This window comes from Nicotiana tabacum, chromosome 11, assembly GCF_000715075.1.
Source record: "Nicotiana tabacum cultivar K326 chromosome 11, ASM71507v2, whole genome shotgun sequence".
In the NCBI taxonomy this organism is placed as follows: Eukaryota; Viridiplantae; Streptophyta; class Magnoliopsida; order Solanales; family Solanaceae; genus Nicotiana; species Nicotiana tabacum.
The window spans coordinates 115,445,305-115,457,493 of NC_134090.1; the positions used below are offsets into that span (position 1 = coordinate 115,445,305).

Here is a 12,189-nt window from a genome sequence, read left to right on the forward strand (position 1 = left end):
ATTATAATTGATAATATGTGTTTTGTGTAATATAATATATTTTTCGGTACGGTATCGGTATTTCAGTATTTTATTTTAAAATACCAAATACCATACCTAATACCAATTCTTTAAAAAACTTAAACCAAATACCATACCAAATACCAAAATACCATATATCAAATACCAAAATTTTCGATTTCGGTACGGTAATTGGGTATCTACCAAATTATGCCCAGCCCTAGGTCAAACATATTAATATAAATTAGAATGGAGGGAGTAGTATTTATAAAGCAGATGAAACTTCCCTTCCTCGCTTCCCTCCTGACACAAACACCTTCAAAACCAATGTACATTTAACAGTTACACATAGCTCAGTATTAAAATATTCTTGTATAAGACCATACATACAGAAGAGTGATTCTTTTCTTCTTCTTTTTTCCTCTTTCTCTCATTGTAGGTTGTGCCATTCCTTAGCCAGTTAGCCAGCTTGTGTTTTCTTTCTTCTAATTTTTACCTCTATGTTGAAGACAATCAAGCCAAGTTACTGAACGTAAAAAGGACCGATTTTTCTATTGAGAAATTCATTTTGGTACAGGGGTTGAACTTGGAAAATGCAGAGTGTCAATGTGTTACTGTTGCTGTCTTTGTTTTTCTCTTTCTTTTCATTATTTTGCTCCTCTGTTAGGGCCACTGTTTCATATGATGACAGAGCTATAATCATCAATGGGAAAAGAAGGATTCTTATTTCTGGTTCAATTCATTACCCAAGAAGCACTCCCGAGGTAATTATGCAAAAATTTAGTTGTAACGTTTTCATATTTTTTCATGGCCTTTTTGACAAATGGATATTTTTGTGATTTGAGAATGGTTTCTGACAAATGGTCGTCTTCTTTTTGCTGTAATTTATGTTTACTTTAACGCTATGTGGCTGTGAGAATTTTTCTGAAGGTTGTCATTTTTGCAGATGTGGCCTGGTCTTATTCAAAAGGCTAAAGATGGAGGCTTGGATATTATAGAGACTTATGTCTTCTGGAATGGGCATGAACCCTCTCCTGGAAAAGTAATGCTTAAATATTCGTCATGCTATTAATATCAAGAAAAAGATAAATTGACTTTTTCCTTCTGTTTTCAGTTTAATTTTGAGGGGAGGTATGATCTGGTTAAATTTATCAAATTGGTACAACAAGCAGGCCTCTATGTTAATCTCCGCATTGGGCCTTACATTTGTGGAGAATGGAATTTTGGGTAATTCAAATAAAAGCAAATGGACTTTATTTTTCCAGTTTTCTCTGGTTTTACAATCTTTATTTTATGCAGGGGATTTCCTGTTTGGTTAAAATATGTACCTGGTATGGAGTTTAGAGCAGACAATCGCCCTTTTAAGGTTTGATTTATGACTTTGGATTTCTTCCTCAGTTACTCCAAATGGGATAATTGTTGACTATGTTGCAGTTGGCTATGCAAGGATTTGTACAGAGAATTGTCAACATGATGAAGTCAGAAAATTTGTTTGAACCTCAAGGTGGACCAATTATTTTGGCACAGGTTTGAAAATATGCTCATTTCTTGTCTTTAGTTTCTAATTATCTGTAGTCCCATAATTTGAAAATTTGTAGTGCAGATAGAAAATGAGTATGGACCAATTGAGTGGGAAGTTGGTAGTCCTGGTAAAGCTTATACAAAATGGGCAGCTGAAATGGCTGTGGGTTTAGAGATTGGAGTCCCATGGATCATGTGTAAGCAAGAGGATGCCCCTGATCATGTGGTAAGCAATTCTCAATTTCTGAAACAAAAACCTAGAATTCCTAAGACTTGTGTCAAGATTTTTTGGTCATTTCTCCCCAGAACTTACAGTTGTTGATTCTGCTGCAGATTGATACTTGCAATGGCTTCTACTGCGAAGATTTCCTGTTACAACCCATGTTTTTGTACCTGAAAGTACGTCGTGAGTCAATTGATGTAAGCTCAAAAAGGATGAAATCCTTCTACAAGGACAAGAAAGGTTTGCCGAAGTGTTAAGCAAGTTAAGATGAATATGAGACTTTTTAATCAAGATTTAAATGAGTTTAAAGTCACGATATGACTATATATGATGTTTGTATATGAAATATAAAGTTTGAGAAAAATCGGATTTAAGTTGCGGAAAAACCGACTAAGGATTTGCCTTGTAATGAAGCTTTTTGAGTAATAAATTTCGTGTGCTATGTGAGGTCTTTTTGGGACATATTATATACCAAATTGAAGGTCTTGGAATGTAGTTTCCAATTCTTTTAACCGTTTGCTCATACGACACCCGGATAAAAAGTTATAAACGTTGGAAGACGAGCCAATTATAGGGTGCCAAGTAGCACCTTTTGACTTTTCAACAAAATGGAGATTATCTCCTTTATCTCGTCTCTTTCTGCATATTTCCAGAGAGCACGACCAAATAAGACCCCTAACATCACCCTTAAGCTCTCTACAAGGGTTTCAAATAATACCATCATCCCGGGCACGAAATCAAGAAGCAATAACACTAGAACGATCCCCACAACGTAAGTATTGCTATATTGCCTCTCTTTGTAGTTTGAGTTTTGAAAGGTATTTAATAGTTAAGGAAATTCTTAATTTCTGGTTTTATTCTCTTAAATATCAAGGAAGGTTGATTAATTGATTTCATAATAGTTAGAACTCACGGGACGGTGATCGGAAGCCGTGAGTTCGAGTTATTTGACTTGTAATGGACTGTTTTTGGGCTGTTTCGTGTAGCTTTTGGGTTGTCTATTTTGTTGCTGTTAAATGGAGTTTTTGGAGGATAAATGGTGTGGAGAAACACCACATAATGGCAAAATCATGGATTAGTCATTATGTTTGACACTACTATAGTAGTCGTTTTGGATATGAATTGATTGGGGTGTATTGGGTTGTTGTAAGCTAAATATAACATGGGTTTCAACTTGCATCTACTGTATGAGGTAAATATATTGTGTTCCTACATGTTCTTAAGGTTATCTTGACATTGGTTAAGTTATATGGATGAACTAGACATGAACTAGTGAATAAAGTTGCTAATTAAGAATAATTGGAGTTGTGAATCATTTTCTTTGTTATGGATATATGGTATAAGGCTAGAATTATTGATGAATGACTTCATTATCATGTTAATGATACTATTAAGTTAAAGTAAAAAGTATATAAGGGATGATATGGGGTATATGAATTCCAATTGGAGCTTGTCGCTCGTCGTAAAATAGTTATGACTTGTTGTTGTTTTATGGTGTCTTGTTAGTGATAATTATGTATTGCTGGATTTCTCTGGTAATTGTTGTTGGTATATGATATTGGAGGAGGCTCTTGTTACAGGGGAGATGCTGCCCGAATTTATATAAACGAGCTACAAGTTTAAGTTGCAGACTTAGCCTTTATTCAACATTGATTTTGAATCTCCTTATACAATGGTAGATTGAGTTGAGTTGTTTGAAGAGTAGCTTGGGAGGTATTAAGGACTCACCATGGTTAATGTATGTTAAGGCACTTCCCTCTTCCTTTTGGCATGATCTAAAGTGAAATGAATACGCTATTTCATAACGGATCTACTCCTAGAAACTAAGGTTGCCCATGTTGTTCTTTCCTTATAAAGTTATTTTAAGCAAGTATGTATGATCCTTGAATCCTATAGAAGCTCATATTGATGGTATGATGTCCATAATGTTAATCGAATGTGCAACGACCTTAAGTCACTCCAAAAGATTTAGAACGTGATTCCATGAGTCTAGCATGCATTATATATAGTATCTATTTTACTTTACCGAGCCGGCTATAGTAGGCCGGGTACGACACCTATTGTGCAACCACTGATTAGTTGGATTTACCGAGCTCCACGTGGCCGGGTACGATTCTACCGAACCTTATTATGGCCGGGTACATTTTTACCTAGTCCTCTTTGAGGCCGGGTACAATATGATGGTGATGATGATGCCTACAGAGGTGTATGTTTTTAAAAGTTTATGTATATATATATGTATTATGCATTTCATGTCAGTAGCCCCAGAGGCACGCAGATGTTACAGGTTGTATCTCCTCTATCTCTCTTTATATTACTGTTCTTGTTTATGCTTTCATGCCTTACATACTCGGTACTTTATTTGTACTAACATCCCTTTTTCCTGGGGACGCTGTGTTCATGCCCGTAGATCCCAATTGATAGGTTGACATTCCTCCTAGTAGGCTATCAACTCAGCGGAGGTTTTGGTGCACTCCACTTGCTCCGGAGTTGCCTATTTGGTCAGTATGCTTTGGATATATATTGATTGATATGGCGGGGCCCTGTCCCGACCTTTATGATTTTATGTACTCTTAGAGGCTTGTAGACAGATGTCGGGTTTATGGATACTTGTATGACCTTGTTGGCCTATGTGTTGAGTTTACACATGGTCATGTCGGCCTTATAGACCCGTATGTCACATGTATAAGTTTGTATATCATGTTGGGTCGTCATATGTTGAGTATTCCCTTATCTTTTATTCTTGTTATCTCATGACGGGTTTCTGGCTCATTTACTCAAGATAGTATAATAAGAAAGATATGTTATGTTGGTACTCGGTTGAGTAAGGCACCAGGTGCCTGTCGCGGCTCTTCGGTTTGGGTCGTGACATTTCCGTCCTAATAAGCCCTACAAACCTAAAATGTGGACAGAAGTCTGGACTGCCTGGTAATTTCCAAGAGTTTAAAAATATTTTGTTTTTGGTTAAACTGAAATTTTTTATTTAACCATGTATGGAAATATGTACAATTTGACTCATGAGTCAGTTCTCAAAAGGAAACAAAACTTTCAACAAACTACTCCTATACAGGATAACTATTCAAATATTCCAGATGCCTTTGCCATGTATCTATAGTACTTTTGCCCATAGAGGTGAAGTTGCACAATGTTCTCTCTAACTAGTTGACACCCTTCTCTTCTATGAGATCTGAACCTACGACTACGAGTATTCCTTTCAGCTGCAGACAGAAAACAAGTGATGCAATGCTCTTGGTTTAGAGTTGTTAGTCTTCCCAACAGCCCATACTACCTCAGCCACCTTCCTTATCATTAGTTTAATGTCAATTAACTTTCTATTCTACTTGTTCAGGTATACGAAATTCGGTGGTCCAGTTCCTCGTAGACCAGCTGAAGATTTGGCTTTTTCAGTTGCAAGGTTTATTCAGAACAATGGCTCATTCTTCAATTACTACATGGTTAGTTTTGTTTTTGTTTAAGTGAAATTGTTAACTAGAGGATCTTATTAAAGATGAGCATCTTTTTAATTAAAATATTTTTTTCCATGTATATGCAGTACCATGGGGGAACAAATTTTGGTCGGACAACTTCAGCACTTTTCATTGCCACTAGCTATGATTACGATGCTCCGCTAGATGAATATGGTATGGAAAATAAAGCAAGTCATATAACTGTGTTTTCTCAAATTTAGACACATTTGCACATAAAAAGTAAAATAATGGAAAGGTGATTTATTCTATGATGTAATAGGGCTGTTGAATGAACCAAAGTATGGGCACTTGAGGGATTTGCATAAAGCTATCAAGCTATCTGAACCAGCTTTAATTTCCTCATATCCCACAGTAAATTGGCTTGGAAAGAATCAAGAGGTCATTCTAATATAGAATCTTTAGCCTTCTAGTTGAATTATGATCTTAATTTTCATCTAACTATGATTTACATTTTTATATCCAGCAACAGGCTCATGTCTTTAGATCAAAATCCGGGGATTGTGCTGCGTTCCTATCCAACTATGACACTAAATATTCAGTTAAAGTCACCTTTCAGACTATGCAGTATGACCTGTCTCCATGGTCCATCAGCATTCTTCCTTATTGCAAAACTGCTGTTTACAACACCGCTAGGGTGATGAGAGAAACTCTTACTGAATCTATCTTTACTAGTTCTGATTTTCGTTGTTAATCTGGAAAGACGTCATTCTGATAAGATATACTAATATTTTCTTAAAAAAATATAAAAGATTTGTTAAAATGCATATGAATGTTCAGGAGCAGAGTTTCTAATATCTTCTTGCAAACTGCTGCAGATTAGCTCCCAATGCTCACAGATGATGATGGCACCTGTAGTTGGCAGTTTATCTTGGCAGTCATACAGCGAAGAAACTCCATCTGCTGAAGAAAGCGACACGCTTTCAGCCAATGGACTACTGGAGCAGATAAATATTACTAGAGATTCCTCAGACTATCTGTGGTACATGACAGAGTGGGTACCTTCATCTCCTTGCTTCTTTCAAAAGATTTTTATGTTTAGTTGGTAGATTCAATATTTTTTATAATCTTTTGGTTACTTGCCCCAGTGTAAACGTAGGGCCTGATGAAGGATTTCTAAAGAATGGAAAGGACCCTTTTCTCACTGTTATGTCTGCTGGCCATGCTATGCATGTCTTCATCAATGGCCAACTATCAGGTAGTGACACCTGCACTCTATTTGGGAATAGGGATTGATAAATACGTCTAATTGTCCGTTCTTATCTCCATTTCGCTTCTATTTGGCTTTACCTTGTGGTAGGAACTGTTTATGGGGGATTAGATAATCCAAAACTGACATATAGTGGCAATGTGAAACTAAGAGCCGGTATTAACAAGATTTCTTTGCTCAGTGCTGCTGTTGGTCTCCCGGTTAGTTCTACTTCCTGTTTCGCTGTTCTCTTTAAAAGGAAAATTTAAACTTTCATGGTATTTATGCTAGTAAATGCATTTCAGAATGTTGGTTTGCACTTTGAGACATGGAATACTGGAGTTCTTGGTCCAGTTACATTGAGTGGTCTCAATGATGGGACAAGAGACTTGACAATACAAAGATGGTCTTACAAGGTTTTTTCCCTAATAACTCTCCCTCTTTTCTACCAAGTGTTTTGTCCAAATCTAAAAGCCAGTGTCTTCCAAGATAACAAGAAATTTTGCGTTTATGTTTCTTTGAATAGACAACTGTAGATACTAGGATCCACTCCCATCTGTACATTCCAAGCTATTAGAATGTAGGAGAAACCAAGAGAATGGAGGTGTAAAACATCTATGGTTTTTTATCCGCAGGTTGGTCTAAAAGGTGAATCATTAAGTTTTCATACCTCAAGTGGAGGTTCCTCTGTTGAATGGGTTGAAGGTTAACTTTTGGCTCAAAGGCAGCCCCTCACTTGGTACAAGGTAAATTCCTTATGTAAATGTCAACATTATGATACAATTTTTGATCACATTAAATGTACACCATCGGACATGGTTTGTCAGTTTTACGACTTGAATAAAATAGCACAGTTAATATACCAAAGATTTTCCAGGCTACATTTGATGCACCTGAAGGAAATGATCCAGTAGCGTTAGACATGGTAAGTATGGGAAAAGGTCAAATATGGGTAAACGGTGAAGGTGTAGGCCGCCACTGGCCTGGATACATAGCAAAGGGCCACTGTGGGGAATGCAATTATGCTGGAGAGTACACTGAAAAGAAATGTCAGACAAACTGTGGACAGCCTTCTCAAAGATGGTAAGGGATTTATATTATTTCCAGCAAATTTTGGGTTGGATTATGGACTACACTGATTTTCCTACTTTGGGAATTGAGGGGATGCATTTATGCGTCATATTCACTAGAATCAAACATGCTTTTAAAAGCTAACAAGATTGACCATAGAGAAAATTAGCCTACTTCTTCAAGGTGCAATCTGAAGAGAACTTGAGCTTGTTGTCTGAAAGCAAATGAATTGTGAAACTGATGATTTTTAGGTATCATGTCCCAAGATCATGGCTGAAACCAAGTGGAAATCTGTTGGTAGTTTTTGAAGAATGGGGTGGTGTTCCAACAAGAATTTCTTTGGTTAGAAGAGCAACTGCCAGAGTTTGTGCTGATATTGTTGATGGGCAGCCAACTCTAAAAAACTGGCGAACGGTGAGCTCTGGGAAATCAAATAATATGCATCCGAAAGCTCACTTGTGGTGTCCAGATGGGAAGAAAATCTCAAAAATACAGTTTGCTAGTTACGGAGTGCCACAAGGAACTTGTGGAAACTTCCGAGAGGGTACCTGCCATTCTCACAAGTCATATGATGCATTTGAAAAGGTGTGTCATTTTTTTTACATTATGTAATTACTTCAAAGTTTTCTGAGACCAAAGTGCTGACTGATGACTGGAAATTGCAATTACCTGGTTTCCTGATTCAAAGTTCTTTATTTTGCTTCGTGTCTAAACGCAAGATTCAGCTTTAGCCTCAGTTTTAACATATAGTCTGTTTGCTAGCCAGTTAAAGGCGTTCGTGATAAATATTCCTATGCTTTGCTTACATTTGCTAACTTTCAAATGGATATCACAGAATTGCATTGGACGGCAGTCTTGTTCACTAAATGTTGTGCCTGAAGTTTTTGGAGGAGATCCGTGTCCAAATACTTCAAAGAAGCTATCTGTGGAAGCTATTTGCAGATGAGATTATTAAAGGGAGTTGGAGACAAAGTGAAACCAAAATCAATTCATTATAAATGCAGAAATACGTGATTACAGGAATATCATTTTCAGAAAAAATTTCCTTGCTTCTCTGCAAGCTCTGATTTCAGACACGAGGGCTGCTGATTCGGTTATTGGATTTGAAGAAATTGTACAGCATCTCGATACCATAGGCCAGTATAATTTTGAATTTAGATAAGCTTCTTGTATGGATATACAACTACAATTCATTGATCCAGGCCACCATTCCTCCAAAATGGTTGAAAACCTGGAATAGAAAGGGAATATATAAAAACTGTGTTTATGAAATAACCAGGGAGCCAATTTTCCCTTTATATTTGTAATAATCTCACTGTGTAACAGTTATTTGAAAAAATTCTATAAAGGCATTGCATCGTTTTTTGCATCTTACTATTAGGACTCTTAAGGATTTATCTCATAGCAATATTTGTAATTATCCCATATATGTGAAGGACTCTATACTTATATGATATATTTATCCTTGTATATACCCATATTACTGTAAATATAGCAATACTGGTTCTCTGTTCATTGAGCCATTTATTAAAGATTATTATGGTATCAAATGAGCCAGCAAAATCCTCATATAAACTGTGGTGACTGAACGAAACATCAACATAGAATCAATATAATGCATACTATCCTTACTTACCATCCCAATTTTGGGTTGATGCTGTTTTTTATGTTACTGTAAATATAGCAATATTGATATTCTTGTAGTTACTGCACCTTTATCTCCTTTGCAGATATATGCCCACTTTAGCTCTAGTGGGTCCACTTCTAAGTCGTCTTCTCCGCCTCCCTCAAGTGTTTCTCCCCGTGCTCTACATTAAAATCCACTGATCATGTGTCCATCATAGATCCTTCTGCTGGGTATTGCTCTAGTGTTCTCTCTTCGTGATCTCCACCTTGCTCACTGCAAACTAGCACTTCTTCCCCTCCTACTTCGGTATCTCTGCTCATTCAATACAAACTCACTCTAGGTCTGGTATTTCTAAACCAAAAACAAATATTTTCTTTGAACGCTACTGTTCAAGAAATTGAACCTTCTTGTTTCTCTTAGGCAGTGAAAAGTTCAAAGTGGCAGCAGGCCATGGCAAATGATATTAATGCACTTTTATCAAATAATACTCGGGTTCTTATTCTTTTTCAACCTCACTTGAACTTAGTCAATTGTAAATGGGTTTATCGTAATAAATATAACCCAGATGGATTAGTTGTGTGATACAAGACACGATTTGTTGGACGGGGATTTCATCAACAACCTGACCTTGATTATCATAAAACTTTTAATTTGTTGCCCACGCTGCCACTGTTCGTATTGTACTCTCCCTTACTGTTTTCTTTTCTTGGACTATTCGTCAATTTGATGTCAGTAAAGCTTTTTTGCATGGTGTTCCTAATGAGGAAGTTTTATGAAACCTCCCCAGATTTTACTCATCCTAACTATCCTCAACATGTTTGCAAACTAACCAAAGCGCATTATGGTTTGAAGCAGGCACCACATGATTGGTTTATCGTTTAGTTCATTTCTCCTAACTCATGTTTTTTTTTTGCAGCAAATTAGATGGTTCCATGTTTGTTCGCCATTTTTTGTCTGGTATTCTTATTTTATTACTTTATGCTGATGACATCATTCTTATTGGCAACCATTCTTATCCTCTTGATCAATTAGTCGTCTCTCTGGGCAATTGTGATGAAAGACTTGTGATCTTTATTATTCTTGGTATTCAAGCAGTTCGTTCTTCTAATGGTCTTCATTTGTCACAACAAAATCATATTTTTGATTTGCTTCTTAATTTTCATATGCATACATGCACGCCGACTCGCACCACTATTACTTCACCCACTCTCTTTCTATTATAGATGGTGAGTTAATTTCACATCTTAGTAAATATTGGAGTATGGTTGGCACTCTTCAATGTTTGACTATGGCTCGTCCAGATATTGACTATGCTGTTAAAATTATTTTTAATTTATGCATGCTCCGGATACTACTCATTTTCATTAAGTCAAGCGTATTTTCAGTGTACATCACATTTGGACTGTTCTTACGTACCCCCGCATCCACCTATCTGATTGTTGCTTATTCAGATGCTGATGGGTCTGGTTGTCCTGATAGTTGACTGTCCACCACAAGGTATGCATTTTTTGGGTTCTAATCTTATTTCGTGGAGTGCAAAGAAACAACCAATAGACTCAAACTATTCTACAGAGGCCGAGTACAGAGCTATCGCATATACTGTTGTTGAGACATCTTGGATTCATAATATTCTTTTTGACATTGGGCTCCGGTCCAGATTGAGGGGGCGTATCAGGAGTTTGAGGATTTATCTCATAGAATTATTTGTAAGTATCCCATGAATATGATAGGCTGTTGGTACTTATCTTTTATAGGTGATATACTTATCCTTGTATATATATCTATATCCCTATAAATAACGGTAATAATACTGGCTTTGTGTCATTTAGTCATTCATTAAAGTCTATCACTTACCACATATTTGCTTCATTGAAAGTTGAATTTGATAGCATTTTCAAATACTTCCTTAAAAGAATGAAAAAACTTAATGAGCTAAACTATTACCATCTCAAACACCTGATAATTCAAATAGTTCGGGCGGCCAACAATAGAGAGATGATTTTTGACATTAAAATATGTCGAGTAAAATAAAAATGCAGCAACAGAGAGAATTATGTTTCAATAGTTAGAATTGGTATTAATGTGAAGCATCTAAACAAAATGAATTTTTACGTGCATAATTGGAAGCAAAATCGTTGCTTAAGCATAATGCTAAAATAACACCATGTCTATATTGTTTAACCAAAAAATAAATTTTTAGTCAAAGCTAGAATTTAGAAGAACACGAGTTACTGATAATCAAAAGAATGTATAAAAGGAAGTAATTTAAGTAGCAGGAGAGTAATCAAGAGAAAAACAAGTAAACCAAAGTTTTATAGCAATAGTATTTCGTGTCATTACAATTGATCAGATGTCTCCCTTTTATAGATATCTTGGAGATATACGTTTTACCCAAATCATAATGAGGTTATTATGAGTAATTAAAGACATTTAATGCTACGTTACATAATCATTATAATACAAATTCTCTAACGTATTCTACATTTAATGCCTATTAAATGTCGTATCTGCACTCTTTTCTATTGTCAGATTCATTCCTTTTGATTCTCGGACATAAATGACTTAGATAGGTACGGGTGCTGGGTTATTTGTATTCCTGCCCGTGCCTCTTCCTCTGCCATTTGCTCGTATCTGTTGCAACTCGTGCTTCCTGGCTAGTTGTAATTCTTTGACCATTTGACCAGTCCACGTGTTTCGATACGTATTCGTCACGTCACCTTTATATTTAAATACAATTTTTCCCAATACAGATAGTCCCCCCACTTTCCATTTATTCATCAGTTGAATATTTGGGAAGTGGATTTCATTAAAAGAGAATTTTTGTCACCATTAATGCTATGACAAATTAACGCTTCCATTTAATGCTCCGTACACGTGTCTTTTTTTCATTAGTTCTGCAGTTTTGCAGCCCTTTTTCAAGGCTTTTTACGGCTCCACTATTCACGAAGTGCCAGTTATCATTATTATGGTCCTTCCATCACTGCACTTTTACCTTTGGCGGTGGCGTATTAATATAAATATAACTTCTCTCATTGTCTTTTACCACATAAAGTTTATTGAACACTTAATTCCT

The 12,189-nt window shown here is 36.2% G+C and overlaps 1 pseudogene; it reads left to right on the top strand.

Annotated features, from left to right (window-relative positions):
• The first annotated feature begins 289 nt into the window (after nt 1-289).
• LOC107792702 (beta-galactosidase-like) lies at nt 290-8,849 on the top strand (annotated as a pseudogene).
• The last annotated feature ends 3,340 nt before the right edge of the window (nt 8,850-12,189 follow it).